General features: G+C 45.3%; 1 protein-coding gene across 5 annotated transcripts in view; it reads left to right on the top strand.

Annotated features, from left to right (window-relative positions):
* The first annotated feature begins 230 nt into the window (after window positions 1-230).
* Window positions 231-16,136, top strand: part of LOC115032114 (uncharacterized) — a 50,485-nt gene continuing 34,579 nt past the window's right edge. The window contains exons 1-5 of one of the 5 annotated variants that reach the window (XM_085842855.1): window positions 231-462; window positions 6,136-6,320; window positions 7,934-8,124; window positions 14,063-14,173; window positions 14,291-14,438. The gene's annotated coding sequence lies outside the window, so the exon portion shown is untranslated. Of the gene's footprint in view, window positions 463-6,135; window positions 6,321-7,933; window positions 8,125-9,757; window positions 11,915-14,062; window positions 14,174-14,290; window positions 14,439-16,136 lie in introns of those variants that run through there. The other 4 variants (XM_085842854.1, XM_085842858.1, XM_085842857.1 and 1 more) reach the window with 4 other exon arrangements.

Below are 16,136 nucleotides of genomic sequence, written 5' to 3' on the forward strand. Positions count from 1 at the left end.
GGCGGGAGCGCCGCAAGGCACGCTGGGATGTGTAGTCCGAGCCTGCGCTTGCGCGGGGCATGAACTCGTCCTGCGGAGCGGAGGAAACCAGGATTTTTTAAAGAACTTGGCAGAAAGCGAGCATCGCGTTCTTTTGCAGAGCCTCAGGGTGTTTGCTTGTTTGATAAAACTTAACTATTATTGCAAGAGATATAGCTATTTAACTACAACTCCCGCCATCCCCGCAGTCGGGGTGACATACTTCCGGCAGCTGGTGGAGGCTTCTCGCCGCTGGGAAAAACGGCGCAAGAGGGTCGTTAACCTTCTAGTGCCGCTAGGGCCTGCTGGGTCACTTGGTGTCACCTTTGACCCTTGCTCCCTAGGAATGAGGTTTCGGGGTCAACCTTAGCTGCTCGTAGGCCACACTGTGTGCACCGTGGAGATCTGTGGATGGCGCTTGTCTACTTTTCTGTTTCTTAGGAGGTGAATGGGGTCGGGCGGGTAACCAAAGCGGTCACCCAGCACAGCTGTGCGCAGCTGTTGTTTGCCTCTGGGCCTGATGACGCTGCTCCTTGACTCATGGATAGCGGGAAGCTTTGAGAGGCCATTTGCTACAGCCAAGGGTTCTGTATACTAGTGGTTATCCATCCCTGGGGCTCCCGAGAAACACCAGTTGAGGGGGAAGGGGCGTTTTGTCAGAATAGATTATCGCTGTCATGAGTCTCTAGAGCATCGGGCTGGTTTATGAAGTTAGGTCACCGCAGAGTGATTATTCTCTGGACTTTTTGCAGACGTAGGTGGTGGCTGGCAAAAGAAGATAGTAGATATTATGAGTTTAAATCTTACCCTTGAATTTAAGGTCTTCTTGGATTTTCAAAGTTAAACATGGGTTTATAACTGCAGTGGCCCAGGAAATCCTCTTCAGTTAAGAAGGCAGGCTTTGTGTGTGTGGGGGGGTGGGGGGTGGGGGGGGGTGGGGGGGTGGTTTGCATCCTAGCCAGTAAGTGTGGTATTCCAGGTACCTTGTTAAATACATTAAATAATGAGTATTATCACAGAAACTTTTAAGACATAGGCACTGACTGTATTATTCCCCGCCTGTACACGAGAGAGATTAATTTGCAGGTGCACATTTGGAAAAGCCGTAAGTGTAACTTAATGAAACACAGTTTGAATTGGTGTAAAAGGAACCAAGGGACACAAGGATGTAACTTCTGCAGCTTATTGTGCTCACAAGCTGTGGCTTTCTGCACACCGTGCCTTTCCAAGTCCTCAGTTCATTCATCCAAAGAATGCTGGGTTTGGTGCAACCAGACTTCTGAGTCCTAGGTTCTCACCCAAAGTCCCTTGGTAGCTTAAAGGGTGATTATAGAAGTTACACCCCAGGGCTTCTAGTTCAGTATTGGGGTGAAGGATAGAATTCTGGTCGAGAGGTGCCCACTGAAGTGGTTCGAGGTTCAGCACCCATGTTGGGGGGATGTCACTGTGAGATATGTAAATGGTGAGCCAACCCCATTTACATTCCACAGTAAGCGACCGACCCGCAAGAGCAACTATTTGGCTACGTAAATGGATCCTTAAGATTACTTGTGTTTGAGCTGGGCAGTGGTGGCGCATGCCTTTAATCCCAGCACTTGGGAGGCAGAGGCAGGCGGATTTCTGAGTTCGAGGCTTACAGAGCGAGTTCCAGGGACAGCTTGGGCTACACAGAGAAACCCTGTCTCAAACAAACAAACAAACAAACAAACAGATTACTTGTGTTTTAGAAGCTGGTGGTGTGCCATCTTTAAATGCACTATCGAAGTTCATCATGCAAGGAAATCCCATGCAGTTTATTTGTAAAGTAAGGAATATTTAAGAGACAGTTCTTTTGTTTTCACATACAGTTTTTTTTTTTGCTTACTGGCTTTACTTGTATTAAAGAGTAGTTAGCAGGAAAAACAGACAGCAAAGAGCACAGACCTAAGCAGCATACAGCCTGTTTGATTTCCATGCCCCCCCCCCCCAATAGTTGTCTGCAATTACATAAAGGAAGCTGTGTTTCATCTGTCAATTGGAAGATTAGATACTTGTGCAAATGCCCAATGATGCCTTTGGACAATAGGTATTATTAAGATTTTCAGTGGCTACAAGTTACCCTTTAGAGACCAATAGGTTTAGGCACTTAGTGAGTACTGAAACAGGAATGTGGACTTTACCAGTTTCAGAGCAGAGCTTTGCAAGGTTATTTTATTTGCTTTGACTTAGTAATGGCTCCTCTCAGGCCCTCATATTTCATCTGCTAGCTGATACAAGTTCAGACAACCTGCATAGGAAACACTGGGGGTGCTTGTCCAAAGGGCTCTTCCCAAATTACATTAAAATCTGCACGAGAAATCTTTTGTGTGTTGAAGTTTTGGAGACCCAGTGGGTGTCGGCCTGTGGTACTTTATAAGTCACAGGGTCTTCACAGTTCCCTTTGATGCTGTTCTTCAGAGCTGCACCAAGGAAAGAGGATACTGAGCCTAGTGGGTTTGCCCACCAGAAGCACTTTGCTTGGCTTTTCTACCCCACTGCTAGTAGCACAGCTGAGCAGGAGTCTGTATTCATGGCCTTTAGAAATAGTCTTTATTTTTCATTTCTCTGTCTTTCGGTATGCAGAGTGAAAACCAAAAGAAGGGTAGAAAAAAAAAGAAATGGTAATGAAAGTCAGGAAAATGCATGGCAGGAAACAAGTTTGGGACATGTGGAATATATTGTCAATAAATAATATCTAGTGGGTACAAAATATCTAGTGTTTGGAGGCTCAACAAGGAACAAGGAGAGACAAGGTGTTGTTTCCCAAGGAATTTACTAGCAACTGTGCCCACCCCTAAGCATACAATGACCACGCAATACCCAAATCGATACATCCATGATAGCAGGAAAGTCCTTTGGGCGATACATAGATTGATATGTAGTCCCATGATGTCATCGGTGGTTTTATAAGAAGATAGCAACTGAGTTTGCATGCTTGTCTTTCTCACTATGTGACACTACACTTGTCTTGCTAAGACATAGCATACTACCCTCCGTCATGTTAAGCTATAACAGGAAGGGCATTGCCAGATGGCCCCATGTTCCCCGACTTCCCAGCCTCCAGACCACGAGAAATAACTTCATTTATAAACTCCTCAGTCTGGCAGTGTTACAGCAGCAGACAGTCAGCAGAGCAGGGTGTTCTGCAGTCCAGAGACACGGAATGGGAGATTTCTTATTGATGTAAGCATTCAGAGACAATTGAGCAGGGCCATTGGATGCTCTGGTGCTTGTGTGTGGGGTTTACTTTGCATTCAGTTATCAGGGGTTTATCCCAAGTTTCAAAAAAGTAGCTATGGAAAACTATCAGAGCATGACAGTTAAGAGCCTCAGCAGTTAATCACTGGATGCTCTTTCAGAGGACCTGGGTTCTATTCCGAGCGCTCATGTGATGGTTCACAAACATCTTTTAATGCCAGTCCCAGGGATCGTGACAGTCTCTTTTGGCCTTTCAGGCACTGCCACATGAATTGCACAACTACATGCAGGCAAAGCACCCATACACTTAATAATTTATTTTGAAGTGATGTCTGACTCAGATAAAAGGTGTTTTTTAATGCACGACAGCATAACTTTTAAGTTCTTTAAATTTTATCTTCAATGATGGTTTTGAGAAGTTTTAATCTTCCTTGTAACCCACCACCTACCTGAGGGAGTAGAAAAGAAAGGAAACGGGGAAGTGGACCAGTTTAGAACGGTTCCTTGGAGCAACTTTGCACTGTGTTGTTTGGAAATATGTAGTTCAGTTTACTGGTTAGTAGGCAGCGGCAGCTTGATTTACTCGCAAGTACTTTATGGAGATATCAGTAGTCTAGTTTGGTAGAGTCGGGTTAGCAGCAGTGGTGACAGGACCTAGTAGAGACAGCTGCTCTAGTCAGCAGGAGGGGCCAACAGGAACACCAGAAGTTGTCAGCTGTAGCTCTCTCAGGGAAGCAAAGATCAGTGAAGATTCGAGACCCACAAGCATTGCAGAGCTAGCTGTACCGGTAAGCCAAGCTCTGTCTCGGTCACTCTGTAGAGTCCTGTTCATACCCTCCACGCATCACGTAACTTCTGTGCCTCAGCTAGGCTCTCAATGCAGGTCTAGCCTCAGCTAGGCTCTCAATGCAGGTCTAGCCTCAGCTAGGCTCTCAATGCAGGTCTAGCCTCAGCTAGGCTCTCAATGCAGGTCTAGCCTCAGCTAGGCTCTCAATGCAGGTCTAGCCTCAGCTAGGCTCTCAATGCAGGTCTAGCCTCAGCTAGGCTCTCAATGCAGGTCTAGCCTCAGCTAGGCTCTCAATGCAGGTCTTGTCTCAGCATGAATATCCAATCAGCCCCAGTCCTTAAAATCGACAACAAGCTATAATACACCACCAAAAGTTTTTTGGTGTTTGGTGTGTTTCTTTCTATGACATCCCAACAAATACAGCTCAGGTAAACAATATAAGGCAGACCGGTATATATGTCATTAATAAATCTTTCGTCACATGTCCTTTCACATATTTGCTTTAACAGAACATTTTTTTCTCCTATGTCTGCTTTAGTGAAACGTTCCTTCACGAGTCTGCCTTAACCTTTCACACCTATCCACTTTAACGAAACATTCCTTTATATGTTGGCCCCCAACAAAACACTGTCCAACCAACATTCCAAAAAAGGCTTAAGTTTCCACTTCATGACAGTTCTGTGTGCAAGCAAACGGAGTAGTGTTACCCTCCCAAAGTCACTCTGACAGCGTTGGCCTGAGAGCCTCTCATTTCATGCTGAGTCTCCTTGGGCTTGAGAATGTCACGTTATACAACAGCAAGGCTCTCTGGTCCTGCAAGTCCACAGAGAGGTTGCTTAAAGCTATCCATGCCACCCAGGAGCTGTAGGACCTGTGATAGGACACAGCCTGTCACAATAGGACTGGCCAGATCAGAAAGAACCTGATTCCTACCAGATAGAAAGGGAAGAGAAAGGCTTTGGAGATACTGGGAGTTGTCTTTTTTTTTTTTTAAAGATTTATTTATTATATGTAAGTACAGTGTAGCTGTCTTCAGACACTCCAGAAAAGGGAGTCAGATCTCATTATGGATGGTTGTGAGCCACCATGTGGTTGCTGGGATTTGAACTCCAGACCTTTGGAAGAGCAGTCGGGTGCTCTTACCCACTGAGCCATCTCTCCAGCCCGGGAGTTGTCTTGTGTGGAGATAAAAGCAGAGATTTGGGCAAGGACAAGTTTATGAATGCTTTACAAATGCGGGAGGGGGTTAGAGTGTGTTATAATTACAGCAGGAAACCTTTAGAGAGCTGTGGGCTGGAAGGGGCTTGGCTGGCTGGCTTGCTTGCTTGCTTGCTTTATTTATTTATTTATTTATTTATTTATTTATTTATTTATTTATAAGCAGGCAAGATTGCTGCTGGGCAAGCCTAGAGAATCCCAACTTGATGAAATGATCCCAGGGAGACACAAGAGGTGGTGTGAGCACAGAGCTTTGGCCTCACAGGTCCAGCAAGCAGGGTCTTCCGGGCTTTAGCAATCTCTTTCAAAGTAGACTCTCTACATTCTCCCTTTCCCAAGCTGACAGATAACTCTGTGGTGATAGGTAAGACTGTGAAAGCTGACATCCCACCTTCTACCCACAGCTATTAAATTTAGGAAAGGAGGGAAGCAAACAGAAGCAGAAATAAAACACATTCTTTTTTTGTCAAGCTGCTTCATTCACGAGAAAGCCACTGCAAAGCCTCCGCCCCTGTCGGTTTAGCTCCCAGCTCTTGGCTAGGGTTGCCTTAGCCCTTGAGAGTAGGCTGCTCTTTGAGTTTAATTCTTCTTCTCCCCTTCAGTTCATTAGTGACCGATTTTCCTTTATTCACGAGATAACCTCTCAACGTTTACACAGATCTTTCTCTACAGCCCTTTGTGTCCATCTCTTGGTCACACTGGGACTCGGGTGGAAGAGTGCCACATTCTTATCACTCTGGGTTGCTGGAAGACAGTAAATAAATTGCTAAAGTCTCCCCCATTTTAGACACATCTTTAGACTATATTTAGTTGTACTTAAATATTCAGGGTTCGTATTGTATTCGTATTCCTTTCCAGATTTTAAAACACGTTTTCTCATCCAATATTATGAACAGATACCAAGTTATAAGAAAAATAATTGCCAAATTAGAAGAATTGGATGCCTGGCTTTGTGAGTGTCTGGGTGTCACCTGACTTCATTAGAGCGCCCCTGTGGGATTGTGGGAGATGATGCTCCTGTTTCCATCTAGAGTCTCCTTGAGCCAACATAGAGAAAGAGGCCCTTATGAGCACAAGGCAGGTAAGCCAAACGCAGATACTCTCTCCATTTTGCTTACGTAAATGGCATCATTACAGGCCCCTTAACGCAGGCCATCTCCACTAAGATCTTGTGCAGGAACTCCTTTCCTCCTGCTTCGTTTGGCTCTCTGGACTCTCCTTCCTCTGGCGTGTAAGCTGTCTCCTTACAGATTCTAAGCGCAGAGACTTTAGGTGTTGGGTTTGACTTTAGGTGGCCATTACACCAGAACACAAGCTATAAGACATCATTTTCTGGCTAATTCTGTAGATCTTTTACCACTTGTGATTCTTTTGTGATAGAAATGTTTACTCCACTTCTGGGTATAAAGGAACATAAACTAGATATATAAGCCAAATGTTTACTGATATTACTTTATAAAGACATTTATTTTGAAATAATTCTTGAGCCAGGTGTGGTGGCTCACTCCTGTAATCCCATCACTTGAGAGGTTGAGGCAGGAGGATCACCAAGGGATGAGGGCTAGCCTGGATTACACAGTGAGACCAGGTCTTAAAAAGCTCATGGGGTGGGGTGGGGGTGGGGGTGGGGGACACAACAACAACAACAAACCTTGGGGATCCATGTGAATTTTTAACACCCATTAAAGTGGAAAGCAAGTTTGCATGTAATGGGATGGGTGTGTTTATTTACCTTTACATGAAGGAATACTCTTGGTTGAATGTTTAATACTGAAGGACAGAGAGCTTCATCCAACTGTTTTCAGAGTTGCTGCATAATCTTGTTTCATAATTGCCTGCGCCGAGAGCACCACAAAATGGCAGAAGTGCATTCAGGGTTGTGTCAGAAACCACCGAGCATTCCACCTTAATACTAGCCCAGAAGTTACATCAAAATGTTGTTCTTTTTTTTTTTTTTTTAAATGAAACTCAAGTCAGCAATGCACATAGCAAGTTTTAAACCCCAGCAATATAATCGAGACTAATCTGAAACACGCTGAGGGACACTGGTTGAAAGCATGGAAAGCCTCCATTTTCCCTAGTTAAGCCATCGTGTTAGAAGAGCAGAAAAAGCGGTGTGAACAGTAAAAAACACTGCAGTCCTTTTATAACACGTGGCAGGCAGGACTCTGAGCATGGTGTTTGGGGCTGTGCTCACTGGTGGGGCGTGGTGTGAAGGCATGCACAATGCTCACTGGTGGGGCGTGGTGTGACGGCATGTGGGATGATCATTGGTGGGACGTGGCGTGACGGCATGCACAATGCTCACTGGTGGGGCGTGGTGTGACGGCATGTGGGATGATCATTGGTGGGACGTGGTGTGACGGCATGCACAATGCTCATTGGTGGGGTGGGGTGTGACGGCATGCAGAATGCTCACAGATGGTCAGAACCAAGGCTGCAATGACGTCATGCAGCCATCCAGTGCAGCACAGTGAGCACTGCTAGAAACGCCTTGGCCTGATTAAGCCTTTGATTTTGAAGTGATGTTTGGTCATTGTGCATTCAAAAACTTTACTGTTGACATGGTCCTTTTGTTGTTGTTGGTGGTGGTGGTGGTGTTTTTTTTTTTTTAATGCCCACCCCCTACGTTCAATTATTCAACTCTTTCTGGGTGACAACCCACTGAAGTGGAACTTTATCGTTTTGTTTGAGATTCAGTTGTGTCGTGTGATGGTCTTCTGGAAACTGTCTTCCGAGAGGATGTTTGGCTGAAGCAGACACGCGAGGATGTTTGGCTGATAATAGACATTTGGTCATGTTTTTCTGGAAGCTGCCTGCTGAAAGGGCGTGTGATGTTTTGCTGGAGGGTATGGTTAAGAGGACCCTTGACGTTTGGAAAGAGTGTAAGTATAACCCAACAGGCAGTGGACGATGCTCCTGCATTGGCTCTTGCATCTCTTTGCCAGTCACCGTTGGGCTTCCCTGATGCTGGTCTTCGCTGATGATGCTCTTGCATGGGTTTGCCCTGCTTTCTTTTCTTCGCTGATCTTCGCTTGTAATTTTTTTAAAAAAATATTTATTTATTATATGTAAGTACACTGTAGCTGTTTTCAAACACTCCAGAAGAGGGAGTCAGATCTCGTTACGGATGGTTGTGAGCCATCATGTGGTTGCTGGAATTTGAACTCCGGACCTTTGGCAGAGCAGTCGGGTGCTCTTACCCACTAAGCCATCTCACCAGCCCCCGCTTGTGACTTCTTAGAGAGAAGCACACCGAAGAACTTCTGGTGGTATTCTGGCTGCTTCTTGCCGCTTCTCTGGACTCCTGGTGATCTGCAGAGCCTTGCAGTTTCTACTGGATCCAGCTGCTACTGCTTACTGGTGTTTGGTGTTTTGCTAGTAAACTGGACTGCTGACGATGAAGATTGGAATCACCCCCAAAGAACTATTTATAAATAGGCCCACAATTCCTGTTCCCTATTAACCTGTATTTTCCCTACCTCTGGTGGGTGGTGGGCTAGGAGGGAAGTCGAAGCGTTAAAGAACCAAAATTAAAGTAGGTTTTGAAAAATCTAAGCCTACAGCCCACAGTTTAAGAAGCTAAACTGTGGACCTGTGGATGTAGGGTTGGGATAGGAAAGAACTTAAGTTGGTTCCTTTTCCGTCTTCACCAACTTAATCTGAGGAGACAAGGGAGAAAGGAATGAAAATTAAGCGAATCTGTAGGCAGAGGTGGGGTGAGGTATACCTGCATGTTGTTAAAGAAGAGAAACTTGTGCTCTGCACAGCCTGACATGCTACCAAAGGTCAGTGCACTCTCTAGTTTCCTGTCAACTTGACATGAGTTAGAGTCATCAGAGGAGGAAGCCTCAGTTGAGTAAATGCCTCCATATGACCAAGCTGTAGGGAAGCCTATAGGGCGTTTTCTTATTTAGTGATTGATGGGGGAAAGCCCCACCCATTGTGGATGGTGCCATCCCTGGGTAAATGGTCCTGGGTTCTATAAGAAAGGAGGCTGAGCAAGCCATGATGAGCAAGCAAGTAAGCAGCACCCCTCCATGGTCTCTGTATCAGTTCCTGCCTCCAGGTTCCTGCCCTGTTTGAGTTCCTGCCCTTACTTCCTTCAGTGGTGCTCTACAATGAGAAAGTGTAAGACAAATAGACCTGGCCCTCCCCAACTGGCTTTTGGTTATGGTGTTTCATCACAGCAATAGTAACCCTTATTAAGACAGCCCCTTTGAGAATGGATTTTTGGTTTCAATATACCCTTACCAGCTTAATACTGGAGAGGTTGTCCTCTTGGGCTTTAAGCAATGTAACTATTATGAGACCCAAAATAGTCACAAACTGTAAATTAAATTCAAACACATTGTACCTCTCTTAATACTCAGCCCCCCTCCATGCTTTTTGTTTTTCTCCCACCCCCCACCCCCCCAAGAAGACATCAGCCATCTCCACCTCCTCCGCTCTCCCATCTGTCCTTTTCCTCCTGGCTGAAGTTGAGATTTTTTTTTTACTTTCTATTTATTTTAATTAACAGATTCTAAACACAAGTGGCGAAACATTTGATGTTCAGCTTTAAGAGGCAGTGAAAGGAAAAGCTGGCTTTCCTCTCTGTCAGGAAATTTCTGTGTTAGTTGCTGGCCCCTGCCTGAATGGTGACCGTGAAAGGGCAGGCAAGGGTTCCTGGGTTCTAGAATGTGAGCTTGCAGGCGAGCAGAGCCTGGGCTTGGAGGAGGTGAACCTGGGAAGTTCTCATTAGAGTAAAGCTGTGCTTTCTTGGGAGGTGACCTTCCCCAAAAGATGCAAGGTCACGGGCTGTGCACTTAGGATTTGATTCCCTCAGAATAAGAAAGCAGGATGCAATCTAATTCTCTAAGCATTCTGATTTGTGAAATCCAAAGTTCTTCCTTAGACAGGTTCTGACTACCCCACCTCCTTCTCTGTGTGTCTGTCCTCATTCTTGATAATTCACCTTAAAATATATTTAGTGCATTTGGAAGACTTAAATAGTTATGTTACTGCATGTGGTTCTTCCTGAGATAACCTTGTGAGTATTTTGAGAGAGCCACCTTTCCCAGCTTTGGAGGGACTTAACTCTGAAAGCTAGGCTGTCGAACAATCATTGGTCACCAAAGCCACCCTGAGCCTCTGGCTTCCATGTTCATTGACTCATTCCCTAGAAAGAAAATTTGGAAAAGGAACATGAATAGTAAGCATGCATGTGTTAAGGAATGATGAGACAGAGGTCCTGAGCGTGGAAGAGGTGCCACAGAAGGAACACTGCCATGCTCCTGCCCAGTGTCTTTTATGGCCAGAACTACCAGGGGGTTGGTGGACCCTTGGGCAATTTTTATTGAACTTAGTCATTTTTTTTTAAACACATTTTGGGCTCAACTAGTTAGGCATGCACATGCAGTGCGTGGTCCTACCCAGTCTGAGGAGTGGTCATATGTGCTCACGATCCACCACAGGCTTGTCAGGGCGTTCACTCCAGTCTCCAGGCGAACCTCCACTCCAGGTCTTCTTATGGAAAAGCAACCTTGTCATCAGTGGCCCTGATGTGTCATCATAGAGCAACCGTGAGACATCACAGTCCAGTTTGGAAGTGGGGAGCCTGCAAAGAAGCTGAGCAAGATCTGACGACTTCACACTCTCCTTCCAGATTTTATTTTTTAAGTATGGTTAAATGACATTAAGTAATGCATTTTCATACTGTGAACCACCGTGGAGCGCTACAAAAGACATTTTTAACTGTATTTTTTTTTAAAGTAACATGCAAGGGACATTCAGCCACATGTATACAATGATGATCTGATTTCTCTTCTGCATGTCTGTTGTGCTGTTTTAGTTGTTGTGGATTGCATTGACTTTTCTGGAATGTAGATCATGGAGCAGAATGGACATGAGCTCCCGTTGAAAGCATTTGTCACTCTAAGTTTCCACAGCGTCTTTTTCAAAAGAAAAAAATTTTTCCCCTTCTAAGCACAAATTATCATGCAATCAGAGTGCCACGTATTGCTGTTGAGAAAAGCAAAACATGCCTTGAGTTAACTACACATTTCAAGAAGACGTGCTGGGGTAATTGACAGCCAGCGTCCCAGCACCACGGATGCCTCTAAGCCAGCAGCCTTCAGTTTAATTAGATAATTAGCCCCGGTCAGCCCTCAATGAATGCACAGGCAATTAGCAATGAATTTGGGCTGCTAAAGCCCCGTTTTCCCTTCTTTGTGCTCTTTAGCCATCATTAACAACTTTAACTACTGAACAATTTATATCTTCACACTAACAATCAACTTTATTATCATCGAATTCTTTGCAAGTGAGAAAGCAATGAGACCCGATGTTGGTTGCACAACATTAAGTGATTATGTTAAGTAATGCCATTTATTTGCCTGGCCGTCCCGCTGCTGTATTATGTCAAACAAATAGGGCTTTTAGAAGCAGTGCACGCTCCGTGATTTCCATGATTGCTTTATTTGTCAAGCTCAAGCAAGTAGCAAGAGATGTACCTCCATTTGTAGTTGTTTCCGAGTCGCTTTCAGGAGACTTGAATAAAAGAAAACTTCATGCTTGCTTGTTTGTGAGATGAAGTCCCCAGAACAGAGCCCTTCTTCCTGTCTGACTGCTCCTTAGATCTGGAGCAACTGGCAAGAGCATCAGGAAGAGAGAGAAGGTTCCATGGGCTCACAGGTAACCAAAGAAACCATTGTGACCTTCTCTCAGGGGCTTCTCCTGTGTGTGTTTTCAGCCATTCTTGTCCTTGCTTTAGGAGTGGCAGAAGAGGAAAGAGTAGAGGGGAGTGCAGGTGGAGGCATGGCCAGCAAAGGACAACCCAGTTCCTCACACTTACCGTGAAGGCTTTTGTATGCTCTGATCCTTGACACGGGAACCAAAACACTAAACTATATTTCAGTCAGAAATGAGTTTTGAAAGTGGATATTTTAAGTTTCTATGGGCTCTTTTAAGTTTTGTATGACCACTGGAGGACCATTTGTGGTGGCCAAACCCAGTCTGTTCCCATCAGCCTATGACAACCTTAGTGCGTAGTAGACCTTCCATTTCATAAAACTCAGCCTCACTTATTCACCATCTAATAGGATTTGGGAGATTAAGCCTAGCGTTAGAAAATTAGTCAGTCAATTAATAGCCGTTTAGGAATCAATTAAAGAAATGTATTACTACTTAAGCAGAATTAAAAAATGGATAAACAGAATCTTTCTTCTGGTTGGAATATGAATACTGGCTTATAATTTCATGAGACTTCCCATCTGGCTGATCTGGGAAATATTTCTTTCCTGCAGCAAAGCAGTAACTAGCAATTAGAGTTTCAAAAATGCCAATTTTAATCATGGCTTCCATTTCCAAAATAGAAAAACATAGATGAACTATATAAAGCCTCTTTTATTCAATGGGCTGCTTTAAAAAGCAATTTAAATATCTCAGAATCAAGCTTAAGGGCATTCCAGAAATGCAAAATCCCCCACGCCTCAGCTCCTTTGCTCTGAAGTTGGCCCAGGAGTTTCACTGTCATTGATGACTTTTCATTCAGATAGCAACTCTCCAGCAGCTAGCACATAGTAGGCCTTACTCTATAGCAGCTAACACACAGTAGGCTTTCTCCATTATGACACTTGGTGATTGGGGTCAGCAAATCCTTTCTTGTTGGTGTTGTTCCGTGTGTTGTAGGATATCTAACAATACTCTCATCCCTTTGCTCTATAACGATAGCATAAACTTCTCCACCTACCCAGACTACAGAATCATATATCTCTCCATCTGTTACCGACGTCCCTATGCTAATACCCCCAGCTGAGAACTAGTGGTATCCCTGGAATAAGACTTTGGTAATCGTTTCCTTTAAAAGTGAATACGTTTGGAGGCTCCAAGGCCTGACACTATTACTGATGGCATAGTGTGATCACAGACAGGAGCCTAGCATGAGAGGCCAACAAACAGGTGACTGAGACAGATGCAGATACTTATACCCAACCATTGGACTGAAGTTGTAGTTGAATTAGGGAAAGGCTGGAAGAAGCTGAGGAGGACCAGAAGTCTCAATTAACCCAGACCCCTGAGATCTCTTACACACTGAGCCACCAACCAGTAGCATACATGAGCTGGTCCGAGGTCCCAGACACATATATAGCAGAGGACTGCCTGGTCTGGCCTCAGTAGGAGAAGACACACCTAACTCTCAAGAGATTTGAGGGCCCAGGGAGTGGGGAGGCCTGGTGGGGGAGGGAGGGACATGCTCTTGGAGATGGGGGTGGGGAGGTGTGGGTGGGATGGGGGAGGAGGAATGGGATGAGGAAAGGTGAGAGGGCAGACTGGGAGGGGGCAACGTCTGGACTGTAAAAAGTAAAAGCAGTAAAAGAAAAGTGTATACATTTGTATGTATTTAATTAAACATAACACAATGTATGCATATAATACTTATATGTACACTGTGCATATAATACTTATATGTACACTGTGCATATAATACATCTATGTATATACTTATTTGTATACATATACTACTCATGTATATGCATACTTATCCATTTATATAAAATGAAGTATCCCAAATTTGGATGTGTAGCTACCCTTTATTAAGTCTTAATAATTGAGATAAATCAGTCAGAACCTTCCTTGATGATCTGGGGGCTTCCGCACCCAAATTTTGTAGCTGATCCTTCACAGTGGCCTCTGAAGCAGTATTTCCACATTACAAGCCCTGGTCCGTCTCTTCGCATGCTGGTGTCCCTAGGAGCATCGTTTATAGCAGAGCTGACGTTTCAGTTTCAAGCTCAGATGCTGTTAGTGCTTACCTAGCTTCTGACTGGCATTGTCTTTCAGGCAGAAGACCCAGGAGAAGCTTGCCACAGGGCCAAGAGCTCCTCGGTGAACCGGAAGCTCATTGGCTGAGAGGGCAACGAGACAGGTAAACATTAAGGCTGCCACCAAAGAGTGAGTCCTGCTGCTCTCAACTCATGAAGCATTAGTTCGCTTTTCTCTACTACTCTTATTCTTGGTTTTGTTTGTTTGTTTTGTTAGTAACGGATAAGCAAACTTGATGTTCTTCAGCAGGTGAATGAATAAACAAACCGTGATTGACTCAGACAGGAGGACCGCAGCCGTGGAAAGTGAAGAGTCATAAAGGCAGTAACATGTGGAGGAAAGCTGCAGCACGGATCTAAGTGAAAGAAGCCGCGCTGACAAGACCACGTGGTCTGTGAGTCCAAACGCGAGATTGGGGGAGAAATAAGACTCTGCCAAGAGTTAAAAGTTGGCGGCTGCCGTGCGTTAGAGCAACGGATGAATAGCCAGAGCAGGGCGCCCCTAGGTACTGGAAATACTCTTTAATGGTGTCGCAGTAGAGAAACATGCACTGTGAATTTGCCCCAACCAGTAAAGTATACACAGAGTGTGCCTCCTGATGTAACCCGGGGGTCCCGAGGCATGGTGATGAGGCGTGGGAGCAGATGGGGTGGGAATCTGTGTTTTCCACCGAGTTTAATGTGAACGTGTTTTGGGACATTCAACTGAATATCGCGGTAAAAGAAAATCTGTCTCTCCTTCACTACTCTAACTCCAGGCTCTGGAGTATGGCCAGCAGGTGTCTTCCTTAGGACTTTAAAGGGGGACATTTAGTCAGGGCTGGCTCACAGGTTCAGAGGTTCAGTCTATTATCATCATGGCGCAAGCATGGCAGTGTCCAGGCAGGCATGGTGCTGGAGAGGAGCTGAGAGTTCTCCATCTTGATCCACAGGCAGAAGGAGGAGACTGTGTCCCATTGGCCAGACTTGAGCTTCTTATACCTCAAAGCCCACCTCCACCTTGACATACTTTCTCCAACAAGGTCACACATCCTAATAGTGTCACTTCGTATGGCCAAGCATTCAAAAATAGAAGTCTGTGGGGGCCATTCCTGTTCAAAGCACCACACCAGGCCCCTGAGTGAAGAGACAGAGATCCTAGAGCTCAGACAGAGTGAGGGAAGCTAACCAAGATGGTGGCATCTGAGCCATTTCCTCACCACTGGGGGCAGGGCTGGGGGAGGAGAGGACCTGGGGCTCTGGCTTCACTTGCTGATTTACACCTTCCCCGAGGACAACAATAGCATGCAATTGGTGTGATTCGTTTTTATTAAACACAATACAATATGGTGCCACGGGTAAATGGACACAAGATAACGAGCCTGGGCTCTACAGCTTTGCCTTTCTCAAAGTGCATTCTGGACTCCGCTCCTGGAAGAGATGGTGGAATTATTGGGGGAATGTTCTAGAGAAGTGAAGACAGTCACAGAGGAATAAACAGAAACCGAGGCTGAGATATCTCAGGTGTGCATTGCTCAGATGCTGAGAAGAACAGGTCTGAATTCCTCTCCTCTCTAGTAATAGTCATACAGAGGGAGAGAAGCGAGGAGGTAGCTCGGCGGTAGGTACTTTTCCTAACATCAGTACAGCCCTGGGTTGCTACCTAGCACCACATACGTACGGAGCGGATGATAGGAGAAGAGAGGCTCTTCAATTTCTGAGCCTTGAGTATGAAGAGGTAAAGAGAACTGTGGAATAATCCAACCGATGGTTATGTGCATGGGTTATGGGTGGACGGGTGTGCATTTGTATGGGAGTGAAAGATATCATCCCTCAGGTGCAATCCTCATCTTTATTTGTTGATACAGGGTCTCATTGCCCTGCAACTTGCCAAGTAGGCTAGACCACTGGCCAGCTAGCCCCAGCAACCTGCCTCCCCACTGCTGGGATCACAGGCATGCCCACCTGCCAGTTTCTGCTGGTCTTTGAAAACATCCCCCTGGCTCCTTCTCATACCTGGGAAGGCTGTTTCCAGACTAGCCAGCAGCAGATGGGAGGATTGAGTGCAGCTGTGATGACATTGGTTTACTGAGCCTTTGGAACAAAAGGGATCG

This window comes from Mus caroli, unplaced genomic scaffold (assembly GCF_978045245.1).
Source record: "Mus caroli unplaced genomic scaffold, Mus_caroli_1 scaffold_9, whole genome shotgun sequence".
Lineage (NCBI taxonomy): Eukaryota > Metazoa > Chordata > Mammalia > Rodentia > Muridae > Mus > Mus caroli.